Below are 23,703 nucleotides of genomic sequence, written 5' to 3' on the forward strand. Positions count from 1 at the left end.
CCGTAACTACCACACTGACCAGTCAGCAGCCACAAACATCAAGTCAGGACCCTCCACCAGCAAAAAGATTACAACTCACAGAAAGCTCAGATGATAGTTAGCATTTTTTAACAATAAAGCATTTTTAATTAAGGTATGTACATTTTTTAAGATATAATACTATTGCACACTTAATACACTACAGTATAGTATAAACATAACTTTTACATGCATGGGAAACCGAAAAATTCATGTGACTCGTTTTATTGTGGTAGTCTGGAACTGAATCCACAATATCCCCAAGGTATGACTACATATAAAACTATCCAGGATTCTACCTACCATTATGTATGTACTCATGAAATAAAGGAAGACTTTCGTAACCAGAGAAATATTAATTTTTCATGGTTGGATCATGCCAACATAAATTTAAATGATGACACTATCAAATTTATTTGCCTATGTAGTACTATGTCATTCAAACTACTAAAGGGCTAATCTATAGAACTAGACAAAATAATAATATAATTCATCTGAAGGAACAAAGAATTTCACAGAAATATGAAAAAAAGATAGGAATGAAGAAGCACTAGCAGTTTCAGATATCAAACTATGTGACAAGGTAATAATCATCAAAACTATTTGGTAGTTGTTAAAAAATAGAAAAGTTGATTAATAGAACAGATTAGGAAAACAAAACCCATTAATAATCTAACATAACAGCACTATGTTTAATAAATCCAAGGACACAAACATGTGGGATAAGGATTCCTTATTTGATAAAAAAAAATGCTGGGGAACCTGGAAAGCAATCTGACAAAATTAGATTTAGACCAACATGTAACATTACATGCCACAATAAACTCCAAATGGATATATGACCTAAATATAAAAAAAAATCACAAAAAATTAGAAGAGAAACCATGATAACAACTAATATTTATATAATAATTACTATGTGCTAAGCACTTTACAACTATGATCTTATCTGATCCTCACAACAACCCTATGAGGTGGGTGCTAACATTATCCCCATTTTCAGATGAGGAAAATGAAGCAGTTTAAGAGACTTGCTCAGGGTCACACAGCTAGAAAGTGTTTGAGGCTAAATTTGAACTCAGGTCTTCCTGACTTCAGGTCCAGGGTCTGTGCTACCTAGCTGCCTATAAAATATCTTTTACAACTATGGCTAGGAAGAGAAGTCCTACTTAAATAAGGGATAGGGTCAATCATAAAAAATAAAGCAGACAATTTTAATCACATAAAATTTCAAAGCTTTTGAACAAAAGAAATATAGTTACATGGGAGATATTTGGGGGGAAAATCTTCACAGCAAATTTCTTTGATAAAGGTCTAATATCCAAAATTGTAGAAAGAATTAATAAAAACATATAAGAATAAAAGTTATTCCCCAGTTGATAAATGGTCAAATGATATAGTTTTCAAAGAAAAGCAAACTATTAACAACAATACGAAAAAAAGCACCAAAATCACGAATTACAGAAATGCAAATTAAAACAATCCTGTGGTTTTGCTTTGAAAATAGCAAAATAACAAAAGAGGAAAATAGCAATTTTTGAAAAGGCTGTGGAAGAAGGGGAACACTAATACACAGTGGAGATAAGAAAAACAACTTGAAAATACACCTCAAATGTCACTAAACTGAAAATACCCTTTGACCCAGTAATACTATCATTAGGCATGTATCACAAGGAGATCAAGGGCAGAGGGAAAGGTTGAGAATATTTATTTACAGCAACACTTTTTATCGGAGCAAAGAATTGAAAACAAAATAGGTACCCATCAACTATGAAATGGCTGAACAACCTGTGAGATATAATCATGATATAATTTTATTGCACCTTAAGAAATAAAAAAATAAGGGGCAGCTAGGTGGCTCAGTGGATAGAGCTCTGGCCTTGGGGTCAGGAGGACCTGAGTACAAATCTGGCTTCAGACACTTGACACTTAACTAGCTGTGTGACCTTGGGCAAGTCACTTAACCCCGACTGCCTAGCCAAAAAAAAAAAGAAAGAAAGAAAGAAAAAAATAAGATAAATTAAGAAAAGCATGGAAAGACTTGGGATGAAAACAGTAGAACAGAAGAACAATTTGGATAAAGACAACAATAATATGAAGAAAACAACTCTGAAAGATTCAGAACTCTGAACAAAGCATCAAATAATATTAATTTCAAAAGAATGAAGATGAAATATATCTTCTACCTCTTAAGAAAAAAGTAACATATTAGAGATGCAGACTGAAATATATATTCTTAGACAGGCCCAATGTGTTGATTTGGTTTTCCGGACTTCACATATGTGTTACAAGGGAAGGTTTCTACCGCATGACTGGGAAATGATAGGTGAGGTGGGGAATTGAGGCCTTGAGGCCACATGTGGCTCTCTAGGTTCTCAGGTGCAGTCCTTTGACTGAATCCAAACTTCACAGAACAAATCAAGGCCACATATGACCTGAAGGCCACAGATTCCCCGCCCTTGGGTTAGTACCCATTTATGTGAGAAATGCAGAAAAACTTAAATGTACAGAAGAAAACAAAAATGTTCAGAAAGGGGCACAAATAAATAAACCAGTTTTGTTACTACCTTATTACATTAAATATATGTGTATGTATGTATATAAATATGCATATACAAATATATATCTATACTCTTCTTAAAAAATAAATTATACATAAAGAAGTTCACTTCCTATGCAAGCCTCTTCTTTTAATAATGAAATGTAGAGATAATAGGACAAAAATGCTTATTTCAAAATAAAATCAAAATATATGCTTGTATGTCTATGTCAAGTATATTTGCACAGATATAGTAAATATGGTAAAAATAACAAAAATTATACTTTAAATTATTTTAAAATTCTTGCATCAACTGATGCAATTGACAAGCATAATCCTTCTAGTGTTATTAAGTTCACAATAAAAAAATACACAAAGGGCGAAGAAAAGAGATTGTAGGGTCAAGATCATAATATTAATTGAGCATACTCACTTTACTAGCAATTGTTCACAATATACAACTCCACTACCACCCCTATTGCTGATGATTCCCCAAATCATGAACTTGAGTACTGACATATCTGAGTTCCAGACTCACATCTCTAAATGCCAATCAGATATTCACATCCAAAAGTCCCACTAATATCTTAAATTTGGTATATTCCAAAATGAGCTCACTGTATTTCCCTCTAAAGCTATTACTCCCTTTTACTTCACCATTTCTGTCTGAGGCACCGTTTACATGAGCTCCCACGTTCAAAACCTCTAACACCACCCTCACACCTCTCAAAACCATCCTTTTCTCTATTATTACTGTACCAGTACAGACCCCTAATTACCACCCACCTGGATTACTGGAACCTTCTAAAAGTTCTTTCCTCTTCTACTCTCATCCTTACAATTCATTTCTTCATAATGCTTCTAGGATATATTTTTTTGATGTATAAATCAGGTCATGTCATTCTTCTGCTCAAAAATCTTCAGCAGCTCCTGACTACCGCACAAAGCTTAAGCTCCTTTGTCTGATATTTAAGACGCTCCATAATCTAGCACCACACTACTTTCCCAAAATTCTGTCAGCCTAGCGCAGTGCCTGGCATAGAAGTAGGAATAAATGTTTGCTGATTGATTGAGAGTACTGCCTTTCATGAAACCTATTCTACATTCCAGCTAAACTAGACTTCCTTTCTTTTTTTTTTTTTTACATTTTGGTGAGGCAATCGGGGTTAAATGACTTATCCAAGGTCACACAGATAGTAAGTATCAGGTATCTGAGGCTATATTTGAACTCAGGTCCTCCTGACTCCAAGACCGGAACTCTATCTACTGTGCCACCTAGCTGCCCCACAAACTAGACTTCTATGGCCTCATCCTCCCCTCTAAATGTGCCCTTCACTCTTCACCTCTGTGCCTTCCTTGATCTTCCAATAGACCAACACATATGTGTTGGCTTAGACCTCTCGTAGCATTTATTTTGTTTCTCTAATGAGTTTATCATGTATTGTTGTTTAGGAGGTGGTATGGTACAGCTGGTAGACAGCTGTCCTCAGAGTCAAGACCTGGCTTCATTTTCCCTTCCTCTACACTATATGACTGTAGGCAAGTCACTGAACCCTTTTAGTGCCTCAGGTAACTCTTTATAATTACAAAATTTAGAACAAATGTCCATCTGCATTGGTAGGTGGAGTTTCTACACCATGAGTCCTCTATATCAATGAAATCTCAGTCCTGGTCCCCCACAAAATTGTGTAACATACACAAAATCTGTCTATTTACATGTATAATATATACTATATAATATATATAATATAGAATGATACAGAATATAATATATACTATGATCTCCATGAGGACAAGGACCACCTTATCTAAATATTTATCTCCTCCAGAGCCTAGCATGATGTCCTATAGAGTAAATACTTAATAAATGTTTGTTTAATGAAAGCACTTTCAACCCTAAGAGTTTGGTTTATATAAGAAATTTATCTTTTTCAGTATGTAAAAACAAAGCCTTTCACATGTTAGCTAAAACTACTTGTGCAAGTTCTACTAAATCATAATCATTTTTCAAAGACCAGATAATTCATAATAATAATTACAAAAGTTATCAAGTCACAAATAATATTCAACATTTTGACTCCATTTGTCAATGAGAAAATCGTAAATCAGTTAACAATTGCACTATCTGAGAATATGGAGAATACCTACCTTGTGAAGGGCCTGTACTCAGCATTCTTTGACCATGTTGAGTTGAATTAAATGAAATACAAGTAATAATGTCTTGTCACAAGAATTAAAATTCTAAATCTAACATTATAGAAAATATAATGAATGGGCTCTATGACCTTTGTCCCTAGAGGTAATGTCTATCCTGGCTCCAGAAGTGCCAAATCAGATGAGGAAGATAACCTAATCAGAACAACTCTAAACAGAGCACCGAGCCTACAGTCAGGAAGACCGAGTTCAAATCCGGCCTCAGATACTGACAAGTCACTAAAAAACTGTCTGCCTCAGTTTCTTCATCTATAAAATGGGGATAATAACAGCATCTATCTCCCAGAGTTGTGAGGATCAAATAAGATCATATTTGTGAAGTATCCTGCAAACCTTAAAGCACTATATAAATACTAGTTGCTAAAATGATGATGATGATGATGATGTCTGTAATAAGATTTGCAGGGCAATTATAACCTAACTGAAACCAGGGCACCCACAGCAGCAATTACACAACTGAAAAAATTATTCCCCTCCAACACATGCATCCCCTTGTGAGGCAGAAAGTGCCTCCTGGGAAGCAATTTTGTTTGCGCTCTATGAGGACAACAGCCCCAAACTGTGCCCCTTTCTTGTTTTGGGTTGAACAGGAATGGGGAGTACAAAGTGCAGCACAGATCTCAATTATACTACCTTTCTTCCCAAATCCAACCTTATTCTGAACTTTCCTATTTCTGTCAAGGGCCCCATCATCCTTCCAGTCACCCAGGTTCTCAAACTTAAAGCATTATGCTAATCTCCACTCATCCCACACATCCAAAACTTATCATTTCTACCTCTACCATATCTCTCACATAAATCCTCTTCTCACTCTCCCCAAAACTATGACATTGGTCTCCTTAAGTGGTCTCCCTTACTCAAGTCTCTCTCTACTCCAATTCATCCTCCCAACCAAGTAATTGTGTCAGTCAATACTATATTGAGTATAGACTCAATAAACTCCAATGGCTCCTTTTTACTATTACTAGGATCAAATATAAACTCCTCTGTTTCGCATTTAAATAACTTCACAACCTGGCCAGACTTATTACTTCTCTTCCCTATTAGTCCAGACATACCATCTTGTTTTCTAACACAAAAAAAAATCCATAAAATATTAAAATATTAATAGGAAATAAAGGTATGACATCATCCAGTAATAGAACCACACAGAGAGGAATGGATGATATTGAAAACATTCTGCTGAATTCAAATTAGAGACAATAATTCACTTTTGCTTATTGTCTTTATACTATTGTGAACTCTTTTGTTTGTTGTTTTTACACTGTTTATGGTGAACTCCACACAAACATAAGTCCTGCTAAAAAGTTGTTGTGTTCACTAACTCAATGATCTATTATTTGTTTACTGTATAGTATATATTTCAATTTTTTTTAAGTAACTAAAAGAAAGATAATTTCATTTACCTGGCTAGCTATGATGATCAAATTAAATAATTAATCACTAGCAAGCAATTGTTATTTACAACAATTTACAATTGCCCTATTTCCCAGAGATTTTTTCAAAATAATGAAGCATATTATATCACATAGTAAAAAACTTTTTCTGTACTTTTAACAAAACAAAATTTTATTTTTTTTTTTTAGGCAATTGGGGTTAAGTGACTTGCCCAGAGACACATAGCTAGTAAGTGTCAAGTGTTTGCTATGAGGATGGATTTGAACTCAGGTGTTCCTGACTTCAGGGCCAGTGCTCTATCCACTGCGCCACCTAGCTGCCCCAATAAAATTTTTAAAATATTGTTTAGTCATCTTTCATTTCATCTTTTTTTTCATTTCTATTTTTGTATATATCTTACAGCAGAGATAGGGAGTGACTAGACCTATGATTTCTTTAGTATAGGAAACTCTAGGATGAGGAAAACCTCTCTACTAATGCTTCTCTGCAACTTCTAGTCTTGGAGAGATACCCAGGGCACTGAGAAGTACATTCAAGTTTACATGTGAAAGCATACTAGGAGGCATATTGTATTGGGTACATAATAATTTGTATCCAGTGATCACTTAATTATTAGGTGACATTGTAGATGAATGTGCTAACTTGGACATCATAACCCTGAATCACTGAAACTGTATTTCACAAAAATCCTGAGTTTTTATTCTTCATATATGATGCTTCAGTAGATAATTAATATCCAACATACACACACTGACTTTCTCCAGTCATAAACGCAGTACTAGATAAATAATAGCACCTACCTCACGGGGTTGTAGTAAGGATCAAGTGAGATAACATTTGTAAAGCAATGAGCATAGTGCCTGGTACATAGCAGTAGGTGCTTAATAAATGCTTATTCCTTCCTTCCTTTCTTCTTTCCTTCCTTCCTTCCTTTCTTCCTTTCTACTATACACCTGAGATAAAGGCATGAGAATAAGACAGAAAGTAATACAGGTTGCTCTACCAGTTAATTTAAAATCCTATATAGGCTGTTCAAGGTTAGCTGCCAATTTCTACTATTCTCAGACTGGATGCCTTTAAAAAACATGTTGTCAATTGTGCTAAACTACTCAATGATTCAACAACAGAGAAAAAAATCAAGACCTAGAACAAAAATCCCAAAATGACTCCAAATGAGAATACACATTGTTTTCTTGAGACACAGTACTAATGTGTCTTGGCAAATGCTGGAAGGGATGTGGGGAAAATGAAACATGAATGTACTGTTTCTGGAGTTGTGAACTGATTCAACCATTCTGTAGAGCAATTTGAAACTATGCCCAAAGGGCTATAAAACCATGCATACCCTTTGACCTAGGAATACCACTACTAGATCTGTGTCCTAAAAGAGATAAAAAACAAAAAGGGAAAGGACCTAAAGGTACAAAAATATTTATAGCTGCTCTTTTCTGGGGGCAAAGAATTGGAAATGAGGGGATGCTCATCAATTGGAGAATGGCTGAACAAACTGTGGTATGTGATTATGATTAAATACTACTGTATTATAGGAAATGATTAGCATGATGCTCTCAGAAAAATCGGAAAAGACTTACATGAGCTGATACAAAGGGAAACGTACCGTGTACAAAGTAACAGCAATATGATCAACTGTGAATGACTTAGTTAATCTCAGCAACACAACAATCCAAAACAACTCTGAAGGCCTTACAATGAAAAATACTATCCATCCCCAGAGAAAGAACTGGTGGTGTCTGAAAATAGATTGAAGAATACTTTTTTTTTTTTTTACTTTATGTTTCTTGAGGGGTTTTTAGTCTATGTTTTCTTTCACAAAATGACTATTATGGAAATGTTTTGCATGACTACACATGTATAACCTATATTGAATTGCTTGCCTTCTCAATAAGGGAGGGTGGGGAGGGAAGAAATGAGAGAATCTGGAATTCAAAGTTTTAAAAACAAATGTTAAAATTGTTTTTACATGTAACTGGGGAAAAATAAAATGCTAAACAAGAAAAAAATAAAGTGTCATTTGGGAGAGAAGACAACAACATAGAAAAAACACCCATGCACAGGCACATTTTCCCTCTTGACCTTCCTTGGTTTATTTTTCCTTTACTTTATTCCCAAAGGGATAGTTGGAAATAGCTCAGAACTTGGACTTGAAAAAGGGAAGGAACCCAGAAGCACTAAAGATAATTTCTATAGGGAGCACTGTGCATCCCCATTTTGAAATTTTTTTTCCGACTGTTTAAGTTGTAAACTCCTACAAGGATAGGGCCTACATTCTCTTTATTTCTCTTTAACAATCCTACTACCTATAATGATTTGTACATAACAGTCACTTAATAATGATAGATGAGTAAGTAATTAAAATAATAAAAGCTAGCAATTATATTGTGCCTACTATGTGCCAGACAATCTCCTAAGCACTTCACAATATTATCTCATTTGGTCTTCACAACAATGCTGGGAGATAGGTGCAATTATTATCCCCATTTTACAGTTGACAAAACTAAAGCAAATAGAGGTTAAGAAATTTGACCAAGGTCACACAGCTAGCAAGTTTCTGTGGCCAGATATGAACTCAGGTCTTCCTGATTCCAAGTTCAGCACTCTATCTACTGTGCCATTTAGGCAAGTATGCTACCACAAATGAATTACCTGCTAAATATCAAAATGGAATGAATGAATTTTGTATGTAAATTAATTTGGGGATGAAAGTAAAATCTGAGAACTGGGTTCCTCTGGTTCCTTATGCCTACTAGAGAGCCAGCTTAGAAACTATATTAAGTCCCATGTTCAAGATTCTTAACTATTCTTCCTGTGCTCTTTGCAGCATCCTTTGAGAAGCAGTGATAATGTCTAATGCATTAAGCTGGTCATTCCAAAAGTTTCTGCCCCAACATACAAAGAAATGTAATTTTTTAAAAGCTATTTTCTTGCTACTTCAGGTTCCAGAGAATGAGACTCAATTTTGGAAGCAAATTAGCATTCCAGGGGCAGCTAAGTAGCACAGTGAATAGAGCTCCAGTCTTAGAATCAGGAGGACCTGAGTTCAAATCTGACCTCGGACATTTGACACTTACTAGCTGTGTGACCCTGGGCAAATCTTAATCCCGATTGCCTCACCAAAAACAAACAAATAAATAAATAAATAAATAGCATTCCAGCAAGTGGCAAACCTGAATACTATAGTCAAGATTGGCTATCAATTTTTTAAGTTACTATGATTTTCTAAGAAATTAAAACAGCACCTTGTAAGTATTAACTATACTGCATTCAATTAAGACATCCGATACAGAATTTTGCTGCCTGGTACAATGACTACTTTTAACTTCTTTTTCTACCTTGTAACCCAATAAGCCTGGAGATATGTATTCTTTTTTTGTTTGTTTTTGCATTTTCAAATCCTACTTTCCTGTGAAAGAGCAGCAAATAATTAATTTTCTCAGAATTATATTTATAGCTCTTTTGTAACTGATCAATATGTAAGATCATTAGGAAGAAAACGTATGGAAATATCTTCCAAGTAAATTCTCAGTTTTACATGGAAATAGGCCTGAAAATGGAGGCACAATCACTTTTTTTCCTCCTAATCCAATCTAACCTCTCATTTTAGTATTTTTCGAATATTCTACTCAGAGTCACAACTCTAATGGTATTGCCTGAAATGCTGGTATCTTCCCTTCATGGTCATCTTTATGGGCCAGTTAACTAGTCAAGTATGGCAAGAATGCCTCATAGAAAAATTCACTCATGACGTGAGCTGATTATTATTGATTTGTTCACTATACAATTGGACTCCTCTTCCCCCAAGGCCAGAGAGTCTGCTACCTGTCTGAAGGGAAAACTGAGAACCAAACAAGAAACAGTGGAGATCATAAAAGACAGAATAGATTTTTATTATCAAAAATCAAAAAGTTTTTGCATATATAAAATCAATGCAAACTAAGAAAAAACATTAAATTGGAAGAAGTCATCATGTTAAATATCTGTTGTAAAATTTTGATATCCAAATATATAAGGAATTGAAATGAACATATAAAATTACTAGCCATTCCCCAATAGACAAGTGGGCAAAGGATATGACCAGTTTTCAAAAATAAAAAATGCAAACATGAAAAAACTTCAAATTACTAATGAGACAAATATAAACAACTCTGACACTTCAACTCATACCAATAAATTGGCAAATATCATAAAAGGCAGAAACAGTAAATGTTGGAGGGGTATGGGGAAGACACATATTAATATGCAGTTGGCAAAGCCCTGAATTAGTCTAACACTTACAGGGTATAATTTGAAATTATTTGAGAAAAGTTACTAAAACTATCAATCGAGCAATCTCACTACTGAATTTTATACTCCATTATTCAAAAACAGAAAGGTTTTACATATATATAGGGGTGTGTGTGGGGTGTGGGGGTGTGTGTGTGTGTACACACCAAGCAGCACTTTTTGTGGTAGCAAAAAATAGAAACAGTAGGTACCCATACTTTGGGATATGACTAAACAAACATTGGTATATAAATATAATGGAATTATCCCACCATAAGAAATAATGAAAAAAAATGATGTGTGAAGAATTCAGAGGAATATGGACAGACTTAAGTGATGCAAAGCAAAGAAAGAAGAATCACTACAGCAATGCGGCATGATCACAGTAGTATAAATGAAAAGAGCACCAAAAGACATTAGAATGTGGATTAAATGAATCAATCTGTGCCTCTAGAGGATCAATGATGACACACTTCCCTACTCTTGACAGAGAGAATATAGTGTTATACTCATTCGAGTCTTTGTGCCTTTGCTAATGCTTTACTCACCTGATCCCTGCCCTAATCATTATCACCAACTGTCCACCTCCTAAACATCCTTCAAGAGCAGCTTGAATTCCACCTTGAATTCATGAAATCATGATGCCTGGACTAATCCAACCCATAGTGATTGCCTCCCCTAAATTCCCAGTATGTTGTCTGTATTCATTTGGCACATAATCATCTACTGCCTTATGACATCTGCTGTATTGTGGCATCTACTATTATTTAGTTTTTTTAGAGTTTGGCTCTTCTCTGTGTGTATTTTCTCTCTTTAACTAAATTATAATCTCTTTATGGGCAAGGGCAGATATATTTTACTTTATCCCCCACAGTTATTACAACAGAGTGTTTTGCATACAGTATTATTTCAAATATTTGCCAAGTGAGTATTTTCTCTCTGATTTAAAATTTTCTTTGGACTGATGGAATGGATTAGACTAGATGTTCCCTTCCAACTCTAAAACCCTGTAATTCTGTGATATTATTTGTTCTGGGTCAGGTATGAATTAAGGCAGTCCAGTGATTTGAGGTTTAGGATTGGAACAAATGGAAACACTAATAGCCTAACACTTAACAAGAAAGAAGTTTACTAAACAATGTCTTAGAAGAGACACTCGGCCAGGATAGGGCAGTAGTTCAGATAAATGCAGCCCCCATGTCTCTATATAGAAAAAGGTCTTCTCAGAGGCTGCACTGAGTCACAAAGGTAAGTTGATTCCCAGGATACTGAGATATCTGTCAAGTTCGAGAGGCACCTAACCCTCATGAATGATTCTTTTCTGTCCGAGGAAACCAGTAAGCCCCATCAACAGTTCAAGCCATAGTCTCTTGGACCAAGTGAGTTTCAGAACATCTTCCCTGACTTTTAGGGGGAAATTACCTCAGACTCCACAACAAGAACTCTAGAAGATGCTATTTCTATCATTTTAGTCATAACCACTAATTATTTGGAAAAAGTAAGTGGTTCAGTCAAAGAAAGAAACGGACTCAGCAGAAATGTGGATCAGATGTTCTCCAATACCTGATGATCCTGAACCTTATAAGAAAAATCTCCAAAGAGGAAAACAAAAATGCTGCACAAAGGATAACCCAGTAAGCCAACACCTTTTTGCTTTAAAGCCAATCTCAAATTATAAACTAACAATTTTGACATCAAGATTTTAGAAAATTAACACGATCATCATTACCTTTTAATAATCTTGAAGAATTCTCTACATTCTTAATAAGTAATTTTAACTATATCTTCAACAAATGATGTATACATAATTTGAGAGTCATATTAATATACCCTTACAAAGTCAATATTACAAGATGGAACCAAGATTGCAGAGTAGGAAGAAGCAGTATAACCCAGTTCTTTGCCTACAACTACAGCACAAAGATTTAAAAAATATATCCTGATAGGAAAATCCTAGAAAAAAATCATAGTTATTTTTCTAGCACAAGTCACCATAGGGAAATAGAGAAGACCTCTGGCAGTGCCTTCTAGCCAAGAGCACACAACAGGCTTGAAGCATTCCAATGCAGATAATGGATAATGACCAGCAGCTATGTGCTTGGACAAGAAGTAGATCCAGTGCATAATGTCCTGACCTTGTTCAAGGAACAAAAACTAGTGCCAACTGGCAGGTCTATTGCTCAAATTCTGGGTCACAAATCCAGTACAGCATTAGGAGAGGACCTGAGCCTATGGCTGGCAGTCCAAAGCGAGAAGTAGTCACAAGTCTGACACTGTATACTGAACAAGAAACAAGTACAGAAGGAAGCAGCAGCTATCCGACTCTAACCACGGGAGCAGAGCATGGGTCAGATCTGGCCCCCAGCACAGTCCAAGCATGCAGCAGAATAACTAAAGCAGGGAGCCCAGAACAAAGGAGCCTGTATTTCAGTTAGTCTGAACCTGCAGAGCTTTCCAACTGGCTGACAGTGCATGAGTCCAGCAGCAGTACTAAAGTTCTAATCAACAAAAACCCCACAATTGTGTACTCAGACCAAAACCCAGGTGGGAAATTGCAGTGCTCAGGCCAGGAGATTAGCACTGGGACTTCACCTTGAATCAAATGGCCTGGGCTCACTAAAAGCTTGCAATTACTGTCCTTAAGATCCTTGAATAAGACAACACTTAATACCAAGAGAAAGCAGCAGGAAGAGCCAAGAAGACACAAGTACCAGGAATGCCCTTCAGAAATGTGCATGGCTTAGGCCTAGCACAAATTCCAAAACAAGGAAGTAAGTCTAAAAGAAGGGGCAAACAAAAAAAGAATTCCACCATAAAGAACTATTATGTTTACAGGGTCACCCAACACACAAACCCAGAAAAAGAGAGTAACTCCAAAAGAGCTACAAGAAAAGCTTCAAAGAAAAGCACAGCTTGGGCACAAAGTCAACAAGAATCCTTGAAAGAAATGAGGCAAAAAAAAATTTAAAGAGTTTAAAAAATGTTTTATAAGTTATGTGAGAATGTTAGAGGAGAAGATTTTCCCACTGAAAATTTCCAAAGGAAATGAGAATACTAAAGGAAAAAAATCAGAAAAGAAATGAAAGTGCTAGAGGAAAGAACAGGGGGGAAATGAGATATAAAAGAAAGAACTAGAAAGAAAATTAACATCTTGGCAAAAGAAGTACAAAACTATACCCAAGAAACAAACTATGAAAATTAGAGTGGACCAAATAGAAGTAAATGACTCCCAGGAAAAACAAGAAATATTAAAAACGAACAGTCCCAAGAGTGAAAACAAAAAGAAGGCAATGTAAGTTATCACAAAAGAAAAACAACAGACCTGGAAAACAGATCAAGAAAAAAGAAAAGATAATCTAAAAATCATTGGAATACCAGAAAGCCATGACAAAAAAAAAAGAAAAGACCTAGACCTTATATTGATAAAAAATAAAACTGCCCAGGTCTCTTAGAATTAAAAATCAAAGTGAAAATAGAGGGGAGGGGAAGAAAGAGAGAGAATCCACCAGTTATCTCCTGAAAAAAAACTCCAAAAGAGAAAGTCCAGGAACATCATAACCAAAATCTAGAGGTTCCAGGTAAAAGAAAAAAAAAATGCAAACAGCCAAAAAGAAAGAATTCCAGTATGAAGAAGCCACAATCAGGATCACACAAGATTTAACAGGCATCACTCTAAGGCAGCAAAGATCTTGGAATAAAATATTCCTGAAGGCAAAATACATAAGCTTACAATCAAGAATAATTCAACCAGGTGAATTCATCCTATTGGAGTTGGAATGGGAGTGGGGGGTGGGGGAGGGGAAGGGTTCCTAATTAAAAAAGTGGAGCTGAGGAGAAAGGCTGAAATATAAATGCAGGCATCAGTAAAATATAAGCAGGTAAATAGCAATGAGCAATCATAAAGGACTAAACAAGTATAAACTGTTTACATTCTAATAAGAGGAAATGATACATTTGTCCCTGAAGAACTCTATCATCAAAAGAGTTATAGAGGCAGTATAATAAGATAGAAGGCCAGGGAGGAGTTTTTTTGTGTTCTGATAATCTTAAAAGAAAAATGGAAAAAGATGGGAAAAGGACTATCTGGAGAGGGGAGAACGACAAAGGAAGGGAGAGGAAATTATATCATATAATCAAGGTGCACAAGTAGAAGTCTATACAAATAAGTAGGAATGGGTGAGCAGAAACAGCCACACTTGACATTTCACTCAAAATTAAAATAGGAGGGGAAAGGATAAACAGATAAGAAGAGGGAGGATAGACTAAGGGAGGAATTAAGCAAAACAAACTCTAACCACAGAGAGTAGATCACAAAGATATGTTTAATAGGAAATAATAGATGAGAACCTATGATTGGACTCCAGGTTAGGGAAAGAGAAAAGAGAGGAGGGAACAATAGTAAATTGTGTCAAATAGAGCATGGATGGTGAGCACATGTCTTCTTTCTCCTTACCCTTTTTTTATTTATAAAGACAGGTCAGTAAACAAAGAAAGAAATGTAGAAGAGAATAAAATTAAGGGGAATGCATAATCAATGATCCTTACTGTAAAGGGGATGAACTCAGAAAATGGAAAAGTACATCAAAATCAATTAAGAAGTAGAATCTAACAATATATTGTTTATAAAAAACACATTTCAAACAGAAGAATATCTACAAAATAAAAATAAGGGACTAGGGTAAAATCTAGTACATTTCAGCTGAAGTAAAATAAGGAGAGGTAAAAATCAGGATCTCAAAAAAGGTAATAACAAAAACATACCTAATTTAAAGGAGATGAACAAGGAAACTACACTTTGTTGAAAGGTACAAGAGAAATGAATGAGTATCAATACTAAATATGTATGCACAAATGATAGAGTATCTAAATACTTAAAGGAAAAGTTAAATGAGTAACAGGGAAATAAATATAGGCAGTAAAACTGTTAACAGTGAGGGAACCCCTTGCACCATTTTCAGACCTAGATGAGTCTAACCAAAAATAAACAAGAAAAAAGTTAAAGCCTGAAAAGAATTTCACAAGAATCAGATATGCTAGATAATTTATATTACAGATGTCATGATTCTTGAATAGGAATAGAAAAGAGTAACCTGAGAGGCAGAACCAGGATTGTGGAGTAACAGGAACCACAACTGAGTTTTCCCTAACAACTTCTCCACAAAAATCTAGAAAATGTACCAGACTACAGTAAGTCATTTTTCCATCCAAGGTCAAGCTCACATAGATGGAGAGGCCTATAGACACCAGAGACAAAGTGTATCCAAGAACAATGGTGATGAGCATTCAAACACAGGGAATGAAAGAAGGCTGCAGCTGTATACCAAGGCAAGAAAAGATCCCAGATACATACTATTTATAAAGGAGCCCAACTCTGTGCAAAATGTAGGAACAGGATTAAAGTGGCAGCTTTGTCACTCATTAGTGAGTACCAGTTCACAGATGCGGGGCAGACTGACAAAGGGACCTGCACTCAGGTGTGGTGTACCAGAATAAGGAGCAGTCACCCTGGGCTGTGTACTTAAGAAGGACCAAATACATAGCAGCAGCTTCAGGACTACATGAGCAGAATGCAGTTTCAGTTCCAGCCTCTACTCTGGTCTGAAATCTGTGGCAGAATAACTAGGGCAGGAATCCTAGACCAAAAAGGAGCCTGAAGTTCTGTCATTCTCAACCAGAGAAGTTTTCCAGTTGGCTGATACTGGCTGGGTTTGGCAGCCTAACATAAAATCTGAAGTTGGAAAGTGGGCCAAAAGAAGGAGAAAACAAAAAGAATCCTACCATAAAGAGCTTTTAGGGTGACAGTGATGCTTAAGATAACAACTGAAAGAACAGAATGATTCCAAAACATCTATAAGTAAAGCTTCAAAGAAAAACATAGTCAGCCCAAGTTGAACTAGAATTCCTGGAAGAGATGAAGCAAGAGGTTTGTTTTTTTTTTAAAGAGTTTTAAAAAGTGAAATGAGAGCACTAGTGGGAAAAAATTGTAAAAGAAATGTGAGCTACAGAAGAAAGAATTGGAAATAGAATTAACAGCTTGGAACAAGAGGTGCCAAACTATACCTAAGGAAAAAAATTCTCTGAAAATCAGAATGGACCAATAATCCCATAAAAAAAACCAAGATATATAAAAACAGAATCAAAAGGCTGAAAATGAATAGAAGAAAATATAAGGCATCTTATAACCAAAACAACTGACCTAGAAAACAGATCAAGAAAAGATCTTTTAAGAATCACTGAAAGACACGACTAGAAAGAATGTAGGCATTGCATTTCAAGAAATTAGAAAAGAAAACTATCCAGATCTCTTAGACCAAGAGAGAAGAGAAAAATCTACCAGTCACATCCTGAAATATATCCCAAAAGTAAACCTACCAGAAGTATTATAACCCAAATCCAGAGCTTTCACATCAAACAAAAAAATACTGCAAACAGCCAAAAGAAAGAACTAAAGTACAGTCAGTTCGGCTATCTTGTTTGAAAATGCAAATCTGTTCCAAAAGATTGATATATTAGGGAATCATTTGAGCCTAATGGATATTTTGTGTTTGCTTATTTTATCAGAGAGAAGCAGCAAGAACACAGAAAACTACACTATTTCACAGTAACTCACAAGCTGCAGCCACTTCCACAAGCAAACTCCAGGTCTTTTTCAAGTTAAAGTACTGTATTTATTGTACATCTTCTATTGTAGCAAGAGCTGTGGGCAAAAGAGGGCTGGCTGGGGGCAGCTAGGTGGCACAGTGGATAGGGTACTGGCCTTGTAGTCAGGAGGACCTGAGTTCAAATCCAGTCTCAGACACACAACACTTACTAGCTGTGTGACTCTGGGCAAGTCACTTAACCCCAATTGCCTCACAAAAAAAAAAAAAAAACCAACAAAAAAAAAAAAACAACAAAAGAGGGCTGCCTCATAACCATGTACTACATCTCTACCTTATACCACAACTCCAGTCCCTATCCCCTGCATCCTAGATTTGCCACCCACTGTGGAAAGAGTCCTAGACCTAGAACATCAGGAAGAACTGAGTTCAAATCCCACCTCAGACACTTGCAATCTGTGTGATATTGGGCAAGTTGCTTAACTTCTGTTTGTCTCAGTTTCCTCAACTGTAAAATGAAAATCATAACACCTTTTACCTCTCAGGGTTTAATAAAGGTTTATTGCTTCCCTGTCTCCCTCTCTTTCACCCATATCATTAACTTTGCCAGACAGAGGTCAACAGTAAACAGGGGTGAAGTGGGGCCCCAGCTGAGCAATAGTCTGAGGCTGCAGACCATGCCACTATTATTTCAGTATTTGTGTATTTTTAATCCATTTAACAAATAAAAATGTGTTACCATTTTTATTAGATTCCTATCTTTTTTGATGTGTCACTGATAACATTTTTTTTTTAGTATTATGCCATTAACCTCTTTTTTCTCATAAGCCTTGTGGTTTTTATGTGCGGATTTTGCATAACTTGGTGATTTTGGGGGAACATATATACCATATAATAGAACTGATTATACCATGTAGTCACAATCTGGGTCACACAAGATTAGGCAACTGACACTAAAAATAATCAAAGAACTTAGAATACAATATTCCAGAAGGCAAAAGGTTTACAACCACGAATAATTTACTCAGCTAAACAAATTCTTTGCGGGAAGAGGGGAAGGATGGAGGAAGAATGGACCTTTAATGCAACAAACAAGAATTCCTGATGAAAAGGCCTAAGCTAAGTAGAAATTATGAAATACAAACACAGGAAACAGAGAAACATAAAAAGGTAAACATGAGTATGCAATGATAAGGGACTAAACAAGAATCAACCATTTATACTCTGCATGGGGAAATGCTATATGTAGCCCCTCCAAATCCTATCATCAACAAGAGTTGTAGAGGCAGCTAGGTGGCACAGTGAATAGAGCACCGGCCCTGAAGTGAGGAGGACCTGAGTTCAAATCTGGCCTCAGACCAAATACTTGACACTTACTAGCCGTGTGACCCTGAGCAAGTCACTTAACCCCAAATGCCTGGGGAAAAAACAAACAAACAAACAAACAAGAGTTGTAGAGATAGCCTAATAAGAGAGAGGGCCTGAAGGGCTTTGTTATGTTCTGATGATCTTAAAATAAAAATGGAAAGGGAGAAGAAATGGAGTATCCTAGGGAAGACAAAGGTTAATAAAGGAAGGGGAAAATAATCTTACATATTCGGAGTGCAAAAGTAAAAGGCTATACAAACAAGAAAGAATGGGTACAGGAAACAGCCTCAATTGACTCTCACTCTCAAATGAACTAGTCAAAGGAGGGAATACACACACACACACACAGAGTGAGATATAAAAATAGGGAAAAGGAGATGGTAGAAGTATAGATTAATAGAAATATTAATCATAAGCAAAACAAACTCCAAACACAGGGGATCAATGGCAAAGAGAGGTTTAAAAGAGGGGAAAAAAAGGATAAGAGCCTGTGATTGGCCTCTGAGTGAGAGGAAAAAGAGGGGCAGAGGAAAAGAAGCAAATTGCATCAAACACAGAACACAGGTGTTGAGCACAGCCTGCACTCACAGCCTCCCTCTTCTTTATGAAGAGGGGCCAGGAAACAAAGAGAAGAAAGGGTATAAGAGAAAAGGATGGAAGGACATAAACAATTAATCATCCTAACTGTAAATTCACCAAAAAAAAAAGTAAAATTATTAGAGAAGCAGATAACTAGGAAAAAAGACTTTGTGGCAAGTTTCTTTGATAAAGGTCTCATTTCTAAGCTATAAAGGGAACTAAGTCAAATTTATAAGAATAAGAGCCATTCTCCAATTGATTAACAGTCAAAAGATAAGAATGGACAGTTTTTAGAGGAAGAAAGTCAAGCTATCAAAAAACATATAAAAATGGTCTAAATAATTAACAATTAGAGAAATGAATATTAAAATAACTGAGGTTCTAATTTATACTTATCAGGTTTACAAAGTTGATCGCAATTCTGGAAAGCAATCTGGAATTATGTCCCAAAAGTTATTAAACTGTGTATGTCCTTTCTCCCAGTGATACTGCTACTGGGTCTATAACCCAACAATATTAAAGAAAAGAGACAAGGACTTATATGTAGAAAAATATTCATACTAGCTCTTTTGCGTGGCAAAGAATTGAAAACCAAGGAGGATGTCTATCAACTGGGGAAAGGCTGAATAAGTTACGGTACATTAATACGATGGACTCCTATTGTGTTGTAAGAAATAACAAAAGGGATGGTTTCAGAGAAACCTGGGAAGACTTGTAAAAACTGATAAAGAGTGAAGTAAGCAGAACAAGAACAATTTATATAATAAAAACAATACTGTAAAGATACATTCAACTTTGAAAAGGTTAGGAACGCTCAACATAAACACCAACCACAGTTCCAAAAGATTCATGACACATGCCTCTCACCTCCTGATAAAAAGGTGAAGTACAAGAGAGCAGATTAAGTCACATGTGTGTATATCTACATATAGGTACGTGTGTATGTATGTACATACGTAGACAGTGAGAGACACACACATGTGAGGTTGCAGGGAAGACATGACTAATGTGTAGATTTGTTTTGCTTGATTATACCTGTTTGTAATGGAGATTTTGCTTTTCTGCTTTCTTAGTGGGGGTGAGGGGAAGTGAGGGGGAGAAAAGGCAGACTTTGGTTGATTGAAAATATTTCAAAAATTTGATTATCCATATTTCTCAGCCATACATGGCAACTTTACAAAAATTTACCATGTCTTAGGGCATAAAAACCTCATGAACAAGTGCAGAAAAGCAGAAATTTTAAACATATCTTTTACAAAATAGTGCTATAAAAATCATATTCAATAAAGGACTATTCAATAAATTAATGAAAACTAACTGGAGACTAAATGACTTAATCCTAAAGAATGTCAAAGAACAAATCATAGACACATATGGTAACATAATAATTTGGATTAAAGATAATGACAAGGAATGAGACAACATACCAAAATTTGGGAGATTCAGCCAAAGCAGTCCTTAAAAGCAAGTGTAGATCTCTAAACACCTTTATTAATAAAAAAGAAAAAGAACAGATCAATGAATTAGGCATATAATTTTTAAAAACTAGAAAACCAAAAGAATGCTAAAAAAAACAATTAAATGGCAAACAAAAAACCTGAAGATCAAAGAAAACAACAAAATTGAAAGTCTAGAAAAAAATTAAATTAATAAATAAAACTAGGAACTAGTTTTTAAAAAAAGATAAACAATTAGCTTACTTTTTTTAAAAGAAAACCAAATTACCAAAAATTTCAAAATACAAATCATCAAAAATAAAAAGGCAAGTTCACAACTGATGAAGAAATAAATTATTAGAAACTATTTTGCCAAACTATATCCCAATAAAACCAAGAACTTAAATGAAAATATAAAAATCCCAGATTTATAAAACAAGAAATAGGAGATTTCTTCTAAGCTCAGAAAAAGAAATTGAACAAACCATAAATGAATTCCCTCCTCAAAAAAAACCCAGAACCAGATGGATTTACAAATGAATTCTATCAAACACTTAAAAGAATAATTAGTTCCAATACTAAATAATTTGAAAAAAAAATAGCAAAAGGAGAGGTCCTGCCAAATTCCCTCTATGACACAAAAAATGGTATTAATACCTAAACCAGAAAGAGTCAAAACATAGAAAACTTATTTTTAAATAAAATATTAGTAAGAATACCGGGGCAACACAGCGTACAAAATATTATTCACTACGACCGGACTGGATTTATACCAGGAATGCAATGCTGGCATAATAGTAGGAAAACTGTAAGCATAATTGACCATATAATAACAAAAACAATGATCATATTATTATGTCAATAAATGCAGAAAAGGCTTTCGACAAGATACAGCACCTGTTTCTGTTTTGTTTAAAAAGACAACAACTAGAAAGCATAGTAATAAACAGAGCTTCCCTTAATATAAGTAGTATCTATCTGAAACCAAGAGTCAGCATTATATGTAAAGGGAATAAAAAGGACTCTAAAGTTAGAAAAGGGTAAATCAATGATGTCCATCATCACCGTTACTATTTAATATAGTGCTAGAAATCCTGAAACTGAGGAAATAAACATGCAAAAAGGAAACAAAAGTATCACTTTTACAGATGATATGATGGTCTTCTTACAGCACCCTAAAGAGTTAACTAAAAAACTACTTGAGACAACTAATAACTTCAACAAAGTATCAGGCTATAAAATATACCCATATAAATAATTAGTATTTATGTATACTACCTATTAAAACCAGTAGGAAGTTATAGAGATTCAATTTAAAACAAATACAGAATTTATAAAATATTTGGGAGTCTACCTGCAAAGACATACACAGGAATTATATGAATATAATACAAAATATTCTTTACATAAATAAAGTCAGATCTAAATAATTGGAGAAATATTAATTGCTCATGGGTAGCCTGAGCAAATATAATAAAAATGATAACATGACCAAAATTAATTATTTATGCAGTGACAAAGCAATCAAACTACCAAAAGATTACTTTATAGGGCTAGAAAAATAATGACAACATTCATCTGGAGGAACCAAAGGTCAAGAATTTCAAGGGAATTAAGGGGGGAAAAAAAAGTGGAACAGAAAGGGGCCTAGGAGTGCCAGATCTCAAAATACACTACAGAGCAGAAATCATCAAAAGAATTTGACGCTGGTTAAGAAACAAAGAGGTCAATCAGTACACCAGATTAGGTAAATAATATACAACAAACTGATAAATTTAAAGATTCAAGGTATTGAGGTTTATCATTCAACAAAATTATTCAACATTATTAAACAAAAACTGCTGGGAAACTAATCTAACACAAAGTAGGTATAGGCTAACACCTCACACAGGATAAGCTCCAAATACATATGTATACGTATATGTGTGTATATATACATATGTATGTGTGTATATATACATATACATATATATGATTTAAACATAAATGGTGACATAATAAACAAATTAGAGGAAAAAAGAAAAAATTACCTTTCAGATTAATGGATAGGAGAAGAGATCACAGACAATAAAATGGACAAGTCTGATTACATAAAATTAAAGTTTTTTTTTTAACACAAACAAAACCAACATGCCTAAAATGAGAAGAGAAGCAGGTAACTGGGAAAACTTACACCAAGTTTCTCTAATAAAGGTCACATTTCCAATATGCAACAATTATTGATAAATGATCATGGTATATGAATAAGCAGTTTTCAGAGAAAGAAATCCAAGCAGTATACGACCATATGAAAAAAAATGCTAAATCACTAATAATTAGAGAAATGCAAATTAAAGCAATTCTAATGTTCTACCTCATATCCGTCAGATTGGCAAAATAAAAGAAAGTGACAAATGCTAGACGAGCTGTGGGAAAACAGGTATATAAATGTTTTGTTGGTGTACTTATGAACTGGTCCAACCATTCTTTTTTTTTTTTTTTTTTAGTGAGGTAATCAGGGTTAAGTGACTTGCCTAAGGTCACACAGTTAGTACGTGTCAAGTGTTTGGTCTAAGGCCGGATTTGAACTCAGGTCCTCTTGACTTCAGGGCCGGTGCTCTATCCACTGTGCCACCTAGCTGCCCCTCCAGCCATTCTTTAGAAAACAATTTGGAACTGTGCCCCAAAAGTGTATAAAAACTGGGCAAAAAAGCTTCTGATATTAAAAAAAGTATAAACTCTGATCTAGTGATAATTCTCAGTGAACATACCATAAAAAATATCAGAGAAAAAGAGAAAGGACCCACATGTTCAAAAATATTTATAGCAGCTCTGTTTGAGATAGCAAAGAAATACAGGCTGAGGAGTCGCTCATCGACTGGTGAATGATCAAGTTATGGTATACGAATATGACTGAATACAGTTCCATAACAAAGGAGATGGTTTCAGAGCAACCTGGGAAAATTTATATGAACTGAGAAGAATAAAATAAGCAGAACCAGAATAACAATGAATATGATAGCAATATAGTAAAGACAATCAGCTTTGAAGGTCTTAGAAGCTGATCAATACAATAACCATCCATAATTTCAGAAGATTCATGATATGCTACCCACCTTCAAACAGAAAGGTGATGGATTCAGAAAGCAGATGGAGTCAGTCATTCATATGTGTGTATGTATGCATGTGTATGTGTATATATACATATACTTATATACACATATAGGGATATACATATATACCTATGTATGTGTGGGTGTGTATGTGTATGTACATGTATAATATATATGAC

At 35.0% G+C, this 23,703-nt stretch overlaps 1 protein-coding gene across 3 annotated transcripts in view; it reads right to left on the reverse strand.

The window, feature by feature from the left end:
• AGPAT3 (1-acylglycerol-3-phosphate O-acyltransferase 3) overlaps nucleotides 1-23,703 on the reverse strand; it is a 163,590-nt gene that overhangs the window by 119,242 nt on the left and 20,645 nt on the right. For 2 of the 3 annotated variants that reach the window (XM_027843615.1, XM_027843613.1), the window contains exon 2: nucleotides 20,424-20,482. The gene's annotated coding sequence lies outside the window, so the exon portion shown is untranslated. Of the gene's footprint in view, nucleotides 1-6,969; nucleotides 6,989-20,423; nucleotides 20,483-23,703 lie in introns of those variants that run through there. The other variant, XM_027843614.1, reaches the window with a different exon arrangement.

The sequence above is a fragment of the Vombatus ursinus genome, unplaced genomic scaffold (assembly GCF_900497805.2).
Source record: "Vombatus ursinus unplaced genomic scaffold, bare-nosed wombat genome assembly UNPS02014924.1, whole genome shotgun sequence".
Lineage (NCBI taxonomy): Eukaryota > Metazoa > Chordata > Mammalia > Diprotodontia > Vombatidae > Vombatus > Vombatus ursinus.